Raw genomic sequence first — 16,288 nt, 5'->3', positions numbered from 1 at the left:
AAGAAAAGCAAAATAGAAACAGTGAATGCTCCAAGAACAAGAAATGCAATACAGAGCAGCTGGGCAGAGAAATGGCGTCAAGGTTATGTAGTTACTGTGTTGCACTGATAAGTTGGCGAGACTTGTTCAAACCTCCTTCATGTCCATTTTTTTGTCCCATTCGCTTTATTCAAATTTGTTCTGTGTCTTTATGTAACATCTGTTTGTAATATCGAGGTATAGGAAGGGACCTATAGCGACAGTTGATTGTGAGCAACTATTCTATTAGCAGCTGAAAGGAAGTGGCTTTCAAATGGGAACCACAAACTTTTGATGCCAAGGCGACAAGTCAACCATCTCTTCCACCTGTAAACATGTCTGGTGTGTCATACACAGCATTAGTGACAGTACATGTATCATGTGATAGGAATCTCTTATGGATGCATCTAATTTATATGACTGGTAAGTGAGCGAGATATGCCTCCTTTTCCTATATAGGTGCTCATATGAATGTGAATGTGATCACTCCCTAGGAAATGATGAAACATAATAATTTGTCACACAAGCTGCAACAAATGAATGCAACAGTTTCATAATCACACAGTTTCTATATGCTCTGTCAAACCATACGTTTCTAACGTTTTTGAAGTTCTGCTTCCATTTGGAATTCAGCTGTTTATTTGTTGTTTTCATTTCTGTGAAACGTCAATGTTGTATCTCGCCTGCTCTCACTATTCATCATATTTACTTGCAGTGGTAACGTATTCTTAGCACATGACTCAAATTCTATATCCAGTGTATATTGTGACAACTGTCAAGACTACAGACTACATTTCAGTGACCGACTGGACAGTTCATAATGTTGCAAAAAAATAAAATAAAATAAACAGCACAAGGGTGTTTTGAAAGCAGCTCGCCCACTTAGCAATCCAACACCATGACCACTTACTCACGACGCCGTTGCTGTGTTGGGCTGCTCTTTATTGCACTTCTTGTTCTTGGACTGTTCACTTCCTATTTCCATTCTTGATCTGTGTTCGACTTTTGATGGGCTATCCAACAGGCCATCTAAATCTGAGGGGGCTGCGAGGGGAGTTTCCCTTGTAGGGGTAGTAATTAAATTCCTCTGAATTTACCAATATCTGTTTTGTCCCCTGTTCTGTGAAGTGAGTGAATTAACGCAGCCTTCCAGTTTTCTGAAGTGGTTTCAGTGTCTCACACTTTCTCTAGTCTTTCTTTTATAACTCTGAAACCTAGTGCTCCTCCAACTGTTAGAATTTGTACTGTTAGCCATCTTCACCTGGCGATTTGTTCTGTTTTAATTGTCTAATGTAACTTTTAATCATATTGATACTTGGTGGTTTTGATTTTTATTTGGAATGTTGTCATGGAATTCCAGTTGTTCGGTTCGTTCTTCACACTTCAGTAGCTTCTCAAAGGATGCTGTCAGTAACTTACAGTTTCCTTCAGTGTTAGATGCAAGTTTTCCATTTTCTGCCATGAAGCAACGAGAGTGAGGAATGTAGCCAGGCATAAAATTCTTACATGTTTTGTAATAGTCTCTTGCATTTATTTCTTAAAGTGTTCTTCTGTACTTTTAAATTAATCCTTCTCAAAACACCTCTTTTGTGGCCTAATGGTTTTATCAGCACACTTCTACTCAAATTGATAGGTTTTCTAATTAGCGGTTGTTTTCCTGCTATACCACATGTTGCAAGTTTTTCTCTTTTTGTCTAAGTACTTCTTTGACTGTTCTCTGGGGCTATTTCAAAGGCAATATTTCAAATTGTTTCTGTAAGGTGATAGGCATCAAAAGTCAATTGCTTCAGCATAGTTTGAAAATCACATTCCTTTTCCTTCAAAACTTCGTTATTAATTCCTCAAGCCACTTGTGGTGTGGGGTGCAGGACACTTTATGTACCACTGTCACTCCCTCGCCTCCTTTCCTGTTCCAGTTGTGAATAGTTTGCAGGAACAATAATTGCTGGTAAGCCTCGATATTGCCTCGAGTGTCTCTAATTTTATCTTGTGGTCTTTTTGTGAGATCTATATGCAGGAGGCAGCAACATATTAGTTGACTGTTCTAGGAATGTGTGATATTGGAAGTTTAACAGTAAACCATGTCATCATACAGAACACATCTCTTGCAGTGTCTGCCACTGGAGTTCATTGATCATCTTGTGACGTTTTGATGCATACTAAGTGAACCTGTAACGAAAGATGCTGCTCTTCTTTGCATCTCCCCTGTTTCCTATAAAAGTCCGATCTGGTACAGGTCCCATACTGATGAGCAGAATTCAAGTACAGGTCGAACTAGTATTTTATAAGCTTCTTTTGTTGGTGGATTACATTTTCTGAGCTTTTTTGCAATGGAACCATGTTTGCATCAGCTTTACTCAAGGGAATTTTTAAGCGATCATCTCACTTCTGTCTGTGTATTCTCAATAAGTTACTTTCGTTTATATTGAGGGTCAGTGCCACTAACTGCACCAAGTGTGAATCCTCCTGCATTCCACTACGATTTTCTAGCATCATGACTTCTCTGTATGCATCAGCAACATCCGCACAAAGCCTCAAGGAACTACTGATATTATCTGTAGAATATTTATATATGCTGTGAAAAGTAACGATCCTGACGCTACCCTTGGTCACAGCTGAAGCTAGTTTTGTGTCCAAAGACTTCTCTCCATTCAGAATGACATGATGTGTCTGCTAGAAACACATCAATCTAATCACACAGTCGGTCTAATATCCTGTATGCTTGTATTTCGTTCTTTAAGCGACAATGCAGATCTCTATTGAAAGCCTTCCAGAAGTGAAGGAACACAGCATCCCTTTGAGTACCTGTATCTACTGCTTTCTGAGTCTTGAAGACGAACAGAGCAAGCTTGCTTCCACACAGTCAGTGTTTCTGGAAGCCATGTTGATCCCTACAAAGGAGATTTTCGGCCTCTAAAAATGTCAAAATACATACGCATTAAACATGTTCCAAAATTCTACAAATGGCCGATATCAGAGATGTAGTCCTATAGTTTAGTGCATCTGTTTGACGACAGTTCGTAAAAAGAGAACGACCTGCACTTTTTTCCAATCGCCAGGAACATTTCACTCCTCCAAAGATCTATGGTGCATAACTGCTAGAAGGGGTGCAAGACCTTTTGCATACTCAGTGTAGAGTCGTACTGGTATCCCGTCAGGTCCAGAGGATTTCTGTTTGTTGAGCGATTGCAGCTGCTTTTCTATGCTATGGTCACTTATTTCGATATCTGCCATTTTCTCTTTTGAGCGACGATTTAAAGTGAGCACTAAAGTCCGCTCTTTCTCTTTGGAGTTGTTTTGGAAAAAGTCTTTTAGTATTTCGATCTTTTCTATGACACCCTCCATTTCAGTGCCATTATGGTCATAGAGTGTCTGACTATATGGGTTCGACGCATTTAGTGATTTGACATGAGAGCAAATTTTTTTAGGATTTTCTGTGAAGTTCGAATTCGTTGAACGCTTCGTGTATGGCTTTCCTTACTCTGGTTTTGGCTTTATTTAATTTTTGTTTTTCTCCGAGGCTGTGGCAACGTTTAAATTTGCAGCGAAGCTCTCTTTACTATTGTAGCAGTTTTCTGACATGACTGTTGAACCATGAAGGGTCTTTTCCATCCCTCACAACCTCTCTCAGCACACATCTGTGTGAAGTGTATTGTGCAATGCTCTTGAACTTTGTCCATTGATACTCAACGTTGTTAGTGAGGGAGATGAAATTGTTGTGCTGCCGCTCAGGCAATCTGAAATCTGTTCCTTGTCGCTCTTACTAAGTAGACAGATCTTCATTGTCTTGGTTTAATTCCCTTATTACAGCCATATTCAGTGATGCTGTAACAGGCTCAAGATCACTCATTCCTGTTCTATGCTGAGTAGAGAAGTTCGGTTCTGTTTGTCACAAGCAGAGCTACTATATCTATTGCTCAGGGTAATTTTCAGGTAAAGCACTTTAAAAAATTCACATGATTCTCTGTCCCTACTCCCTGTTCCAATCACTTGGGTCTCCCAGCCTATAGCAAGTATGTAAAAATCTTCGCCTAAATTTATGACATGACAAGGAAATTTGCGTAAAATATTCCCCAAGTTTCCACTCAACCATTCTGTCACTACTGCTGCTGAGGGGCATTTGATGACACGTTTGATCCAACTTTGACACTTACCTTCATCCAAATTATTTCGAATTCGGAAACTGTACAATCTCAGTAGATATTATAGTATTTTTTATTGCTATAAACACGCCTCCACAACTGGTGTTCAACCGGTCTTTGCAATGTACATTCCAATTGGAATTTAAAATGTCAGTGCTATTGACATCTGGTTTCAGCCAGATTTCTGTCCTTAGTACTATGTGGGCACTGTTACTGTTCATAAACGAGACTAGTTCCATCCCATACATTAACATTTTCTTTCTCCAATCTGCTATGATAAATGCTACTTTGTCTGGACTCAGAAAGCATTTTATTGGGCTTGTGGGGGGTTTTCCGTATCCTAAAAATCCCATAAGTGCATGGCACATGTACTTCGCTACCCTAGCAGCCACTTTCTGCGTGTAGTGCACTCTTGGTTTGTGAACAGGAACCGTACTCTTCTCCAGCCAATAGCAAAGGTCGAGAAACTTGCATCCAGTCCCGTTGCATAATTATCTGAGCCTCTGATTTGGACCTTACAATCTGCTTCAGACCAGAGAATATGATCGATTCACCAAATTGGGCAGCCATCTGCAGAAACCGCCTCTGAATCCAAGTGACAGGCATCATTCATGCCTACATGAACCACAAGTTGCCGCTGGGTACACTCAATACGCTCAATCATTGATGGCTAAGCCTCCCCTACATCTCAGACGAAACCCCCTGGCAGGCAAGCAGAGTGGACATTGACCTTCTTCCCTGACCTGCCTGCTGCTGGTTTGTTTCATTATTTTATGTTTTGGAATAAGTATGATGTGGATCTTAGTTGGGTAGTGACGTGAACCAAGCTATTTTTCTCTCTTGACTCTACAACATTCTCGACTTTTTGAAATTTATGTTTGGAGACAGTCACATGATAAATTTGAAGATCTCCCAAGTTGTGATTTGCTGATATCCATATTTTTTGCTGTCTAGGCAATTTTTTGAAATGCATTGTCATAATTTTAAGATCAAATGATTTGCCTATATTTAGTGATTTTGAGCCATTTGCATTAATTCTCTTATGAGATGGATAGCGTCAAATAACTTTTTGGACTGATTTTTCCTTACCCACCATGATTATTACGTTGTTCTTTTGCACTATTGACATCCTATTTTCCATATCTTCCCAAAAGTTTTCTACATTCTCTCATTTTTCCTGTTGTCTTTATTTGTTTGTACATGGCAACCAATATTGAATAATAGTTATTATTACATTTAATTGCTGACACAGAGAGTCTTTCATTGAAGGATTCAAAATCAACAACATTTTGTACTGTACTTTAGTTAACTGCAAAGACTGTTCCTAAAATTTTGAGATTCGAGTTGGAAAGTCTAACTTTAAGTTTAGCTTCAAAAATTCGCTCATGATGCTGGCAATTTTCCTTCATTATGTATGAATGATCTACATTAAATACACCGGTTCACTGTAAACAGCTGTAATGAGTGCATGTTGATTACAGTGACTTATTTGTATTTTTTTTATGTTGGCATGAGGTGGGAAACTACTTTACAATTTTTTTACATTTACGCACCTAAATCGCACTCTGCAGTGTGAAGTGCATTTTACGGAGTATTTTCTGTCTTGTACCTAATCTTCTTCAATTTGTCTGTCTTCTTCACTGAGTGAGGTGGCGCAGTGGTAATCATACTGAACTCGCATTTGGGAGGATGATGGTTCAAACCCCTGTCTGACCACACAGATTTAGGCTTTCCATGTTTTCCCTAAATTGCTTAAGGCAAATGCTAGGATGGTTGCTTTGAGAGAGGACAACTGATTTCCTTTCCCACCCTTTGCACAGTCTGAGCATGTCCTGAGTCTCTGATGACCTAAATGTCAATGGAATGTTAAACTTAATCTTCCTTTCTTCTATCTTCTTCTAGACATATATAAATCAAAGTTCCCCACTTTATTTCTGTATATTTGGACTAGTCTCAGGAACAACTCTGTGGAATTTTGTTATCACATTGCCAATGCAAAAAGCAGGAATTCTTACATACATTAAGCGAGATCAAAAATTCAAAAACATTACAAATTTTGATATAATTTTGCCAGTGGGAAAAGCAGGAGCTGTTACCTACATTAAAAGTGATCAAAAACTCAAAAACATTAAAAAATTTGATTTGATTTTGCCATTGGGAAAAGCAGGAGTTGTTACATACATTAACAGAGACGATAAATTCAAAAACATCTAGATTTTGTAGTTACCGGCACTCAGAAGTGTGTGCTTATGATGTAATTTTGAAAAACAGTTTGCTTTTAATTGTAACTCCAAAAAAATCCTCACAGTGAAATTTTGAACTGTTTATGAGGAATGCCAATTCCCTGTTTCTCCATCTGTTGAAAGCAGCAATAAGTTAATAATATGTGGGTCTTTCAATGGAAATTTTCTAAAGGATTCTGATACAAAAAATGATCTGGAAACCTTATTTGGATCCTAAAATTTGATCTCAAGACTCAACTTCCCTCCATGGGTGGATAATAATAGTCTGAGCCCAACTGATAATGTCAACTGGTCAAGCTCAAAACAAGAAAGTAATTTTATACCCAGTAACAAATTCTTTCTTGGGGTAGAGACGGTGGCTTACAGTACAGAAACTCCTCAGTGGAAATCATTAGAATAACTAATGAGCCAAGGAGAAATATTTTTAAGAATGGTTTACAAGAGATGAAGTGGGATGAAATTTATAATGAATCATTTGCTGACATAAATTTTAACCTATTCCATGACACATTTAAATTATTGTTTGAAAATAAGCTTTCCAAATAACCGAATCAGAAAAGACATTAAACAGCCATGCAAAAACACATAGACCACTAGAGGTATTAAAGCATGCAGTGAAACGAAAATGCAGTTACATCTACTGGCAACAACAAATAAAGATCCTGCAGTAGTTACCCACTGCAAAAACTACTCAAAATTACTAAGAAAAGTTCTCAAAAACTCAAGAAATATTCACATTAGTCAGAATAATTCCAACACCACACTTAAACTATATGAAATGTAGTAAAACAAGAAACAGGAAAAGCCACAGATAGTATTGAACTCTACAAAGAGCAGAACAGTCGTGGAATACCACATAGACATGACTTATAAACGACCTGTATGTAAATAAAGAAATTATTAGTCCTAACAAACAGTTCGAGAAGGTATGAAAAATTTATCAAAGCATGTAGTTTTTACCTGTTGACTGTCTGCAAAGAGACCGTTGCACAAGGCATGGAAATGTTCACAGCAGCTGTCAGATTAAGAAATAATGTGCTTAAAACAGCAGAACCAACTACGACATCCCAACCACAAACAACAGCACAGCAACCACCACCAACTGCAGCGGCACAAGTACCAAAACTTACAGCAAAAGCCAAACAATGAACAGCCAATCACCGCCTTTAGCTATTTCAGGAGAGCGGTCACCAGTGGCAGTGAAACCAGCGTCAATTGAAGCACATCATTATCATCAGAAGCAGCAGCAACAACAAAAGAAACATCGTCATTCCAACCAACAGCAGAACCACAACCACCATCAGTGGCAGCAGCAGAACCACCGCCAACATTGGCAACAGCATTTGCATCACCAGAATCATTATCATTAGAAACACAGACAACAATAGAAGAAGCAACAGCAACACTAACAACGGAAAATGCAACATCAATAACGACAGAAGGAATTGGAGCTGTCATATCCCCTTTAGAAGAGAAGTATTTCACCACCAAGCCATCTGAAGGCATTGTTATTCCAAACTGGTGTAAAGAAAACAATGAGGTAAGAAATGTATGAAAAGTTATGCTCAGACAGATTTACAAAAGTTAAACAAAGTACGTAATTCAATGGAATATAAATGGTTTGAAGGGAAATAATACCAAAAATGAAGAACTACAAATCACCCTTAATAAAAGCAAGAATACCACAGCTGTCTACTTAAATGAACATTAGTTAATTAGTGACTTCACAAAAATTTTCAATAAACTGGAAGATTTCAATGTAACAAGCAGCTCTTGTAGAAGAGAGAGATCCCATGGAGGCTCATGCACACTTCGTGATACCTGCTTAACAAGTGAAAGAAAGACAGATTTTGGTTCCTTAAATGAGGACCACCACCTCTGAAGGTCTCGCTGTATGGTGGTACAACATGCAATGTGTGGGTTTCATGAGCGATAAAAAGGGCGGAAATGATGTTTATGTTGATCTCTATTCGAGTTTTCTGTACAGGTTCCGGAACTTTCGGAAAAGAGGTGATGCAAAACTTTTTTGATGTGTGTATGTCAACTTACTGATTTGTCTTTTCCTGAGATTTGTAATGGTTCTAAGTGCAAATGTGGCTGAACTAGTTTATTTTATGAGTTCCAAATTGTGTTTTTTCTAGTTTAAGTTCTCAACAGTATGGAATCCAAAATTTTTTGACCTTCCACTGTAGTTATTATTTCCTTACTTGTGTTACACTTATCGTTGATATAATACTTCTAGTTGTGCTGAATTGAACATGTTGTGTCTTTTTGAAATTGAGGGTGAGGACTGTTTGCAGAAAACCTCCCAATAATACTTTTAATGACGTTATTTACCATTTCCTCTGTTGCTGTATGTATGTTTGGATTGATTACAATACTATTGTCATCCAAAAGAAGAACTAATTTTGCTTGTTGTATATTAGATGGAATATACAAACGATAGTGGACCTAAGATATAGCCTTGTTGAACCCCATAAGGGGTTTTCCACTGGTCTGTTGTCCCATCAATTCCATAAAAACTCAGTTTATCCAAGAGGATACTGTGATTCACATAGTAACAGAAAACACAAATCGGTGCTATTTTGTTATTTTTGTGCTTGTAAAATTTTGAGAGTGAACGTGTTAAAGCTGTTCTCAGTTGAGCAACTCTTCTGAAATCCAAACTGTGATTTACTGAGTATATTGTTATTGCCCAGGTAGGATACCATTCTAGAATACATGATCTTCTAAAAAAATTTGGAAAATAATGTCAGTAGTGAACTGGGTCAGTAGCTGTTGACGTCTCTCCTAACGCCTTTCTTGTAGAGAGTACAGTGCTTATTATATGAGAACAAATCTTTAGTATTTTGTTGGAAACCCCCATCAATACAGATGAATTTGTATTTTTAAGAGAAAACATAATTTTCTTAATTTCACAAGGAGAAATGAGTGAGACACCCATACGATTAAATTTAATTTAAACTACTTGTTCACTACATTCTTTTGATGTTTGACTTGAAATGTTTGTCCTTATATTTTCTACTACGTGTAATAACCGATCATTAATCAAATCTGCTACATGTCAATAATAATTTATAGCCCTTCCATTTAAATTAATTGCAATTTTATCCAGTTCTGTGGCTTTTCCTGTTTCTTGTTTTACTACATTTCATATAGTTTAAGTCTGGTGTTGGAATTATTCTGACTAATGTGCATATTTCTTGATTTTTTGAGAACTTTTCTTAGTAAGATGGATCTAGTGCATGGAAGAGTCATAACTGTAGGTCTGTATAGAAGTTCACAATTAAAAAGCTTTGAACCTCAATATCTCAGAACTAATTTTTTTTTGCTTTAAATGATCCTTTTTCTCAAAACGAAATACTGAAGCTAGAAACATGAAATTTTCAAAGTAAGCTAAGAATAAAATTCGACACATATGGAGATAGAATAAGAAAAATAATGTATGTTGCCAATGTTTGGTTTTTTATTTTCATATATTTACAAAATTGCAGGAGTACATTCTTTAATTTTGGAAAATTATGAGTTGGAGTGCCCAAACCTTGCCTGGATAGTGGGTCACAGAATTTTATAATTTAACATTTGCAGCATAGGACACACAATTTCCCTTTAATACTGCCTATTGAAATTTGCAAGTAGGCTTTTACATCATAATTCCATATAACTACAAGTGTCTACGTTTTTAGGTTACTCTGCATGTCCATGATACTCTCTTGTGGACCAAATAGTTAAGTCACCATCTATGCTCCCCATCTTTAAACACACGCATTATGCCTGTTAGTCGCATTTGGTATGGGTTCTGCACACTAATGTGATCTTTCCATTTCATGCCTCAGAAATTTAACATCTAACTATTTGTTTGAGTTGTCCAACGTCAGTCATTACTCACTTAAATTGTAGTCGCAGGGTACTACTTTAATATCTTACTGTGTATTTGTACAGCTTTTTGCAAAAAATACTTCATTAAGATAATTACATCAGCTGCTAAAGCTGAGGCTATCATTGATATTGTTTTCCAAGTCATCTATATATACCACAAACAGCAGAAGTTTCCAACACACTTTTCTTGACATTTACTTGAAGCATCCACATTTAAAATAACATGCTGGTCTTTCCTACCAAGAAATCCTCAATCCAATCACTAATATCCTTTGCTACTCCACATGTTCAGGCTTACATTAACAAGTGCTAGTGCGGTTCTAAATTAAATGCCTTTCAGAATTCAAGAATTTTTGCATTCATCTGACTGCTTTGGTCTATGGCTCTCAGGATGTTATGAGAGAAAAGTGCCAGTTGGTTTTCTCATGATCAGTGTTTTCAAAAATCATGCTTGTTGGTTGAAAAAGATCATTCTGTTGTATATATCTCATATGTTGAAGCAGAATCGAAGAGGCAGTCAATGGAATGGCATCACAGAAACTCCCCGAAGAAGCAAATGTGCAAACCTGCATTGTCAGCAGAGCAAGTTCCAGCTACAGTATTCTGGGATGCATAGGGTGTGATTTTTTGGAGCAGGGATGGACAATAAATTCTGTCCAATACGTCAGAACCTTCAAGCAACTTAAAGCACATCTTCAGTGAGTTCGTCCAACACCAAATGCTATAGCAGATCATTTTCTATAGCATGACAATGTGAGACCACACACCAGTCATCACACCACTGCAGATATTCTGAGAACTGAATGAGAAGTCATGCCTCATCCCCCATACAGCTCTGGCACAGCACCATCAGAATTCCATTTCTTCAGGGGGCTAAAAGAAGCTCATTGTGGGGTCGCTCTGAAGATGAGGAGGCCATGGAAACCTCTGTGCATCAATGTCTTCAGAAGCAGGACTCTGCATTTTACCACACTAGAATCCATGCCCTTGTTAAAAGATGGACCAAAACTGTGGAATGATGGGGATTATACTGAAAAGTCAAAAATTAATCAGCAATGTTGTAGTTTTCAACCTACGTATTTGCATTTAAAGTTCTTGAAAATAAATAAAAATAGGAGGCATTATTTTTTGACTGATCCTCAAAAGATTAACTGCAGCACATCATTTAAACAATCATTCTTCCCACACTGCAAACATGAATGAAATGGGGGAAAAAACAAGGGCATGTTCACTCTATCATGCACTACACACTGGTTTGCAGAGTATTGATGGCGATATAGATGAAGTCAGACCTACCTACAGGACTAAACGACCTTCGTGTAGACATATGGAAAATGGAGGGACTTAATGAAAAAACGAACTCCTTCATTCATTGCAGCCATTCACCTGCAGATTGGTCATCTAGCACCACAGTAGTAAGGCAAGGCTGACCCTGCTGAATGAACCAACTACTGTTCCAACTGACTCCTCTTCAGCAACACGAATATATTCAAATGTATGCCTGACAACAGGCTGCAGAACATAGTCCAGCTCTCAACAAATTAATCTGGGTTTGTGAAGTGATGTGGGATGATAGATGTGATTGTTGCCGCACATGACACGATGTAGAATTTCCATGAGAAAAAAAGGTTTTTACATCATTCCTTCCTTGACCTTGAGGCATTTGGTTGAGTGCGATGTCAGATGATTTGTAACATACACAAACTGTATAAAAATTGTGTACAACAACACCAGCAACCAGGTACAATGCTCTGCAGGGCTGAATGACAGCTTCTGTGTGGCAACTAGCGTTCATCAAGGCTCAGCTCTGTCTCTGCTGCTCTTTTCTTTTGTAGTGGATACCGCAGCATGCGATCTGCAGAAGTGTGTAACATGGTCAGTGCTATACACTGGTGATACGATGCTTGTGGTGGGTTCTAGAAAGGATCTTGAAAGTCAAGTTCATACATGATTTGATCGTCTCCAAACATTTGGTCTCCGTTTGAACATCCACAAGTCTGAAAAACTCAAAACCATTTCACCTACTGGAAGTAAACAAATTAGTAGAGATTCTCTCACCAAAGTGGATAAACACTGATATCTAGGTTCTCGACTACAGAGTGATGACTATGTGAATGAGGATGTGCGAGCAAAAATCAAAGCGACCTATCCAATTCAATGATGTCACTGATGTTCCTTGTGATAAGATGTGTATCCACCTAAAATCAAAGAAATACCAAACGATGGTGAGACCAGTTGCATTATATGGTACTATGTGTTAGCCCACACCTAGATTAGATTAGATTAATACAAGTTCCATGGATCATGAATACGATATTTCGTAATGATGTGGAACGTGTCAAATTTTCCAATACATGACATAATTAAATTAATTTAACAACATACTTAAGTTAATATAACAACTTTTTCATCTTTTGTGTTTTTTTATTTCTATTTTATTTTTTGATTATTTTTTTAAAATTTATATCTAAAAATTCCTCTATGGAGTAGAAGGAGTTGTCATTCAGAAATTCTTTTAATTTCTTCTTAAATACTTGTAGGTTATCTGTCAGACTTTTGATACTATTTGGTAAGTGACCAAAGACTTTAGTGCCAGTATAATTCACCCCTTTCTGTGCCGAAGTTAGATTTAATCTTGAATAGTGAAGATCACCCTTTCTCCTAGTATTGTAGTTATGCACACTGCTATTACTTTTGAATTGGGTTTGGTTGTTAATAACAAATTTCATAAGAGAGTATATATACTGAGAAGCTACTGTGAATATCCCTAGATCCTTAAATAAATGTCTGCAGGATGATCTTGGGTGGACTCCAGCTATTATTCTGATTACACGCTTTTGTGCAATAAATACTTTATTCCTCAGTGATGAATTACCCCAAAATATGATGCCATATGAAAGCAACGAGTGAAAATAGGCGTAGTAAGCTAATTTACTAAGATGTTTATCACCAAAATTTGCAATGACCCTTATTGCATAAGTAGCTGAACTCAAACGTTTCAGCAGATCATCAATGTGTTTCTTCCAATTTAATCTCTCATCAATGGCCACACCTAAAAATTTGGAATATTCTACCTTAGCTATATGCTTCTGATTAAGGTCTATATTTATTAATGGCATCATACCATTCACTGTACGGAACTGTATATAATGTGTCTTATCAAAATTCAGTGAGAGTCCGTTTACAAGGAACCACTTAGTAATTTTCTGAAAGACAGTATTGACAATTTCCTCAGTTAATTCTTGTTTGTCAGGTGTGATTACTATACTTGTATCATCAGCAAAGAGAACTAACTTTGCCTCTTCATGAATATAGAATGGCAAGTCATTAATATATATTAAGAACAACAAAGGACCCAAGACTGACCCTTGTGGAACCCCATTCTTGATAGTTCCCCAGTTTGAGGAATGTGCTGATCTTTGCATATTATGAGAACTACTTATTTCAACTTTCTGCACTCTTCCAGTTAGGTACGAATTAAACCATTTGTGCACTGTCCCACTCATGCGACAATACTTGAGCTTGTCTAGCAGAATTTCATGATTTACACAATCAAAAGCCTTTGAGAGATCACAAAAAATCCCAATGGGTGGTTTTCGGTTATTCAGATCATTCAAAATTTGATTGGTGAAAGCATATATGGCATTTTCTGTTGAAAAACCTTTCTGGAAACCAAACTGACATTTTGTTAGTACTTCATTGTTACAGATATGTGAAGCTACTCTTTAATACATTACTTTCTCAAAAATTTTGGATAAAGCTGTTAGAAGGGAGATTGGACGGTAATTGTTGACATCCGATCTATCCCCCTTTTTATGCAGAGGTATAACAATAGCATATTTCAGTCTATCAAGGAAAATGCCCTGTTCCAGAGAGCTATTACACATGTGGCTGAGAATCTTACTTATCTGTTGAGAACAAGTTTTTAGTATTTTGCTGGAAATGCCATCAATTCCATGTGAGTTTTTGATTTTAAGCAAGTTTATTATTTTCCTAATTTCAGAGGGAGAAGTGGGTGAGATTTCAATTGTATCAAATTGCATAGGTATGGCCTCTTCCATTAACAGCCTAGCATCTTCTAAAGAACACCTGGATCCTACTATATCCACAACATTTAGAAAATGATTATTAAAAATATTTTCAACTTCTGGCTTTTTGTTCGTAAAGTTTTCATTCAATTTGATGGTAATACTGTCTTCCTGTGCTCTTGGTTGACCTGTTTCTCTTTTAATAATATTCCAAATTGTTTTAATTTTATTATCAGAGTTGCTGATTTCAGACATGATACACATACTTCTGGATTTTTCAATAACTTTTCTTAATATAACACAATAGTTTTTATAATGTTTGATAGTTTCTGAGCCACTACTCTTTCTTGCTGTCAGATACATTTCCCTTTTCCGGTTACAAGATATTTTTATACCCTTAGTAAGCCATGGTTTGTTACAAGGTTTCTTACAAGTATATTTAACTATTTTCTTGGGGAAGCAGTTTTCAAATGCATTTACAAAAATGTCATGAAATAAATTATATTTTAAATTGGCATCAGGTTCACGGTACTCCTCATCCCAGTCTAACTGCTGTAAGCTTTCCCTGAAATTTGCAATTGTTAAATCGTTGACTGAACGTACTACTTTGGAGGACTGTTTAGTATTGCCAAATGGAGCTATGTCATATATTGTAACTAGCTGTGCACCATGATCAGAAAGACCATTCTCAACAGGCTGAGCATTTAACCGATTAAACTTATCTTGGTCTATAAAGAAGTTATCTATCAGTGAGCTGCTATCCTTTACCACCCGAGTAGGAAAATCAATAACGGGTGTCAAATTGAAAGAACCGAGTAATACTTCAAGGTCATTTTTCCTATTACCCTCAATCTACATTGAAGTCCCCACAAATAATAATTTGCTTCCTCCTGTCTGACAGATAGCACAACAAGGAGTCCAAATTTTTCAGAAATAGATGAAAATTTCCTGATGGGGACCTATATACAGTTACAATTATAAATATGCCTTTATTTAAGTGTCGATCACTCGCTACATGTCGTCAAAAAGTGGATACTGAGATCTTCAGGCATTCCTCTGCTCGACCACATCAACAATACAATGATTCAACAATTACACTGATGGGAAGAAAACATCGCAACACCAAGAACGAGTTGTGCAGCATAAACAAAAGTTGGTAGGCATATTTCTACACCTGAATAATGAAGTCTGTTCAGATTTCGTGGCAGTCGTATAAGAATGGCGCTAGTATCGCCACTGTGATGATATAAATCAGGCTTGCTTTAAATTTACGCTGTAACGGTTGCGAGCGTTAATTGCCTTTGAGATTGGATGTGGTGTGTTGATATTATTCAAGAATCCTGTAGGCAACGAAGACTCCACTATTAATACCTCTCTGAGTTTCAACGAGGTTGCGTAATAGAGCTACGAGAAGCTGGATGTTCCTTCTGCCATACTGCAGAGAGACTTGGCAGGAATGTAGTCAGTGTGCACGATTGCTGGCAGCAGCGGTCACGGCAATGTACAGTCACAAGGCCGCTTTTTATGCAGGGTGATGGTAACGTAGTAGCTGTGATTCTGTTTTTAATAGGGCGGCCCTTACGCATAATGTATGTTGCCGGCGGTAGAGCCCTCTATGTTCAGCTTCAAACATCGGTTTTCAGTAATGTTGCACGAAAAGAACATTGTCTTCCCTCCAGGGATTCCCATTTTAATTACATGGTGAGTGTAATCTGACTACTGGAAAAGAAAAATTACTCGCCATGCAAAACGCCTCTCGTGACTAGTTTAATCAATTAGCTTATCAATTTAATATCAGTGACATGCCGCCTGGTGTGCGGAGGTGATGACTAGGGCACCACATATCTGATTCTTGACTTGGCGTTTTTTCGTCGTGACAATATCTTTTAATGATATTTGAGCCTCTCACCTACACAGGGAGAGACGACCATAGTAATAAAATCGGGTGTATTACCGAATTTATACAGTGATATGTACT

The sequence above is a fragment of the Schistocerca cancellata genome, chromosome 1 (genome assembly GCF_023864275.1).
Source record: "Schistocerca cancellata isolate TAMUIC-IGC-003103 chromosome 1, iqSchCanc2.1, whole genome shotgun sequence".
Taxonomy (NCBI): Eukaryota; Metazoa; Arthropoda; class Insecta; order Orthoptera; family Acrididae; genus Schistocerca; species Schistocerca cancellata.
The sequence above is the reverse complement of the archived record's forward strand: the minus strand, read 5'-3'. Positions refer to the sequence as shown.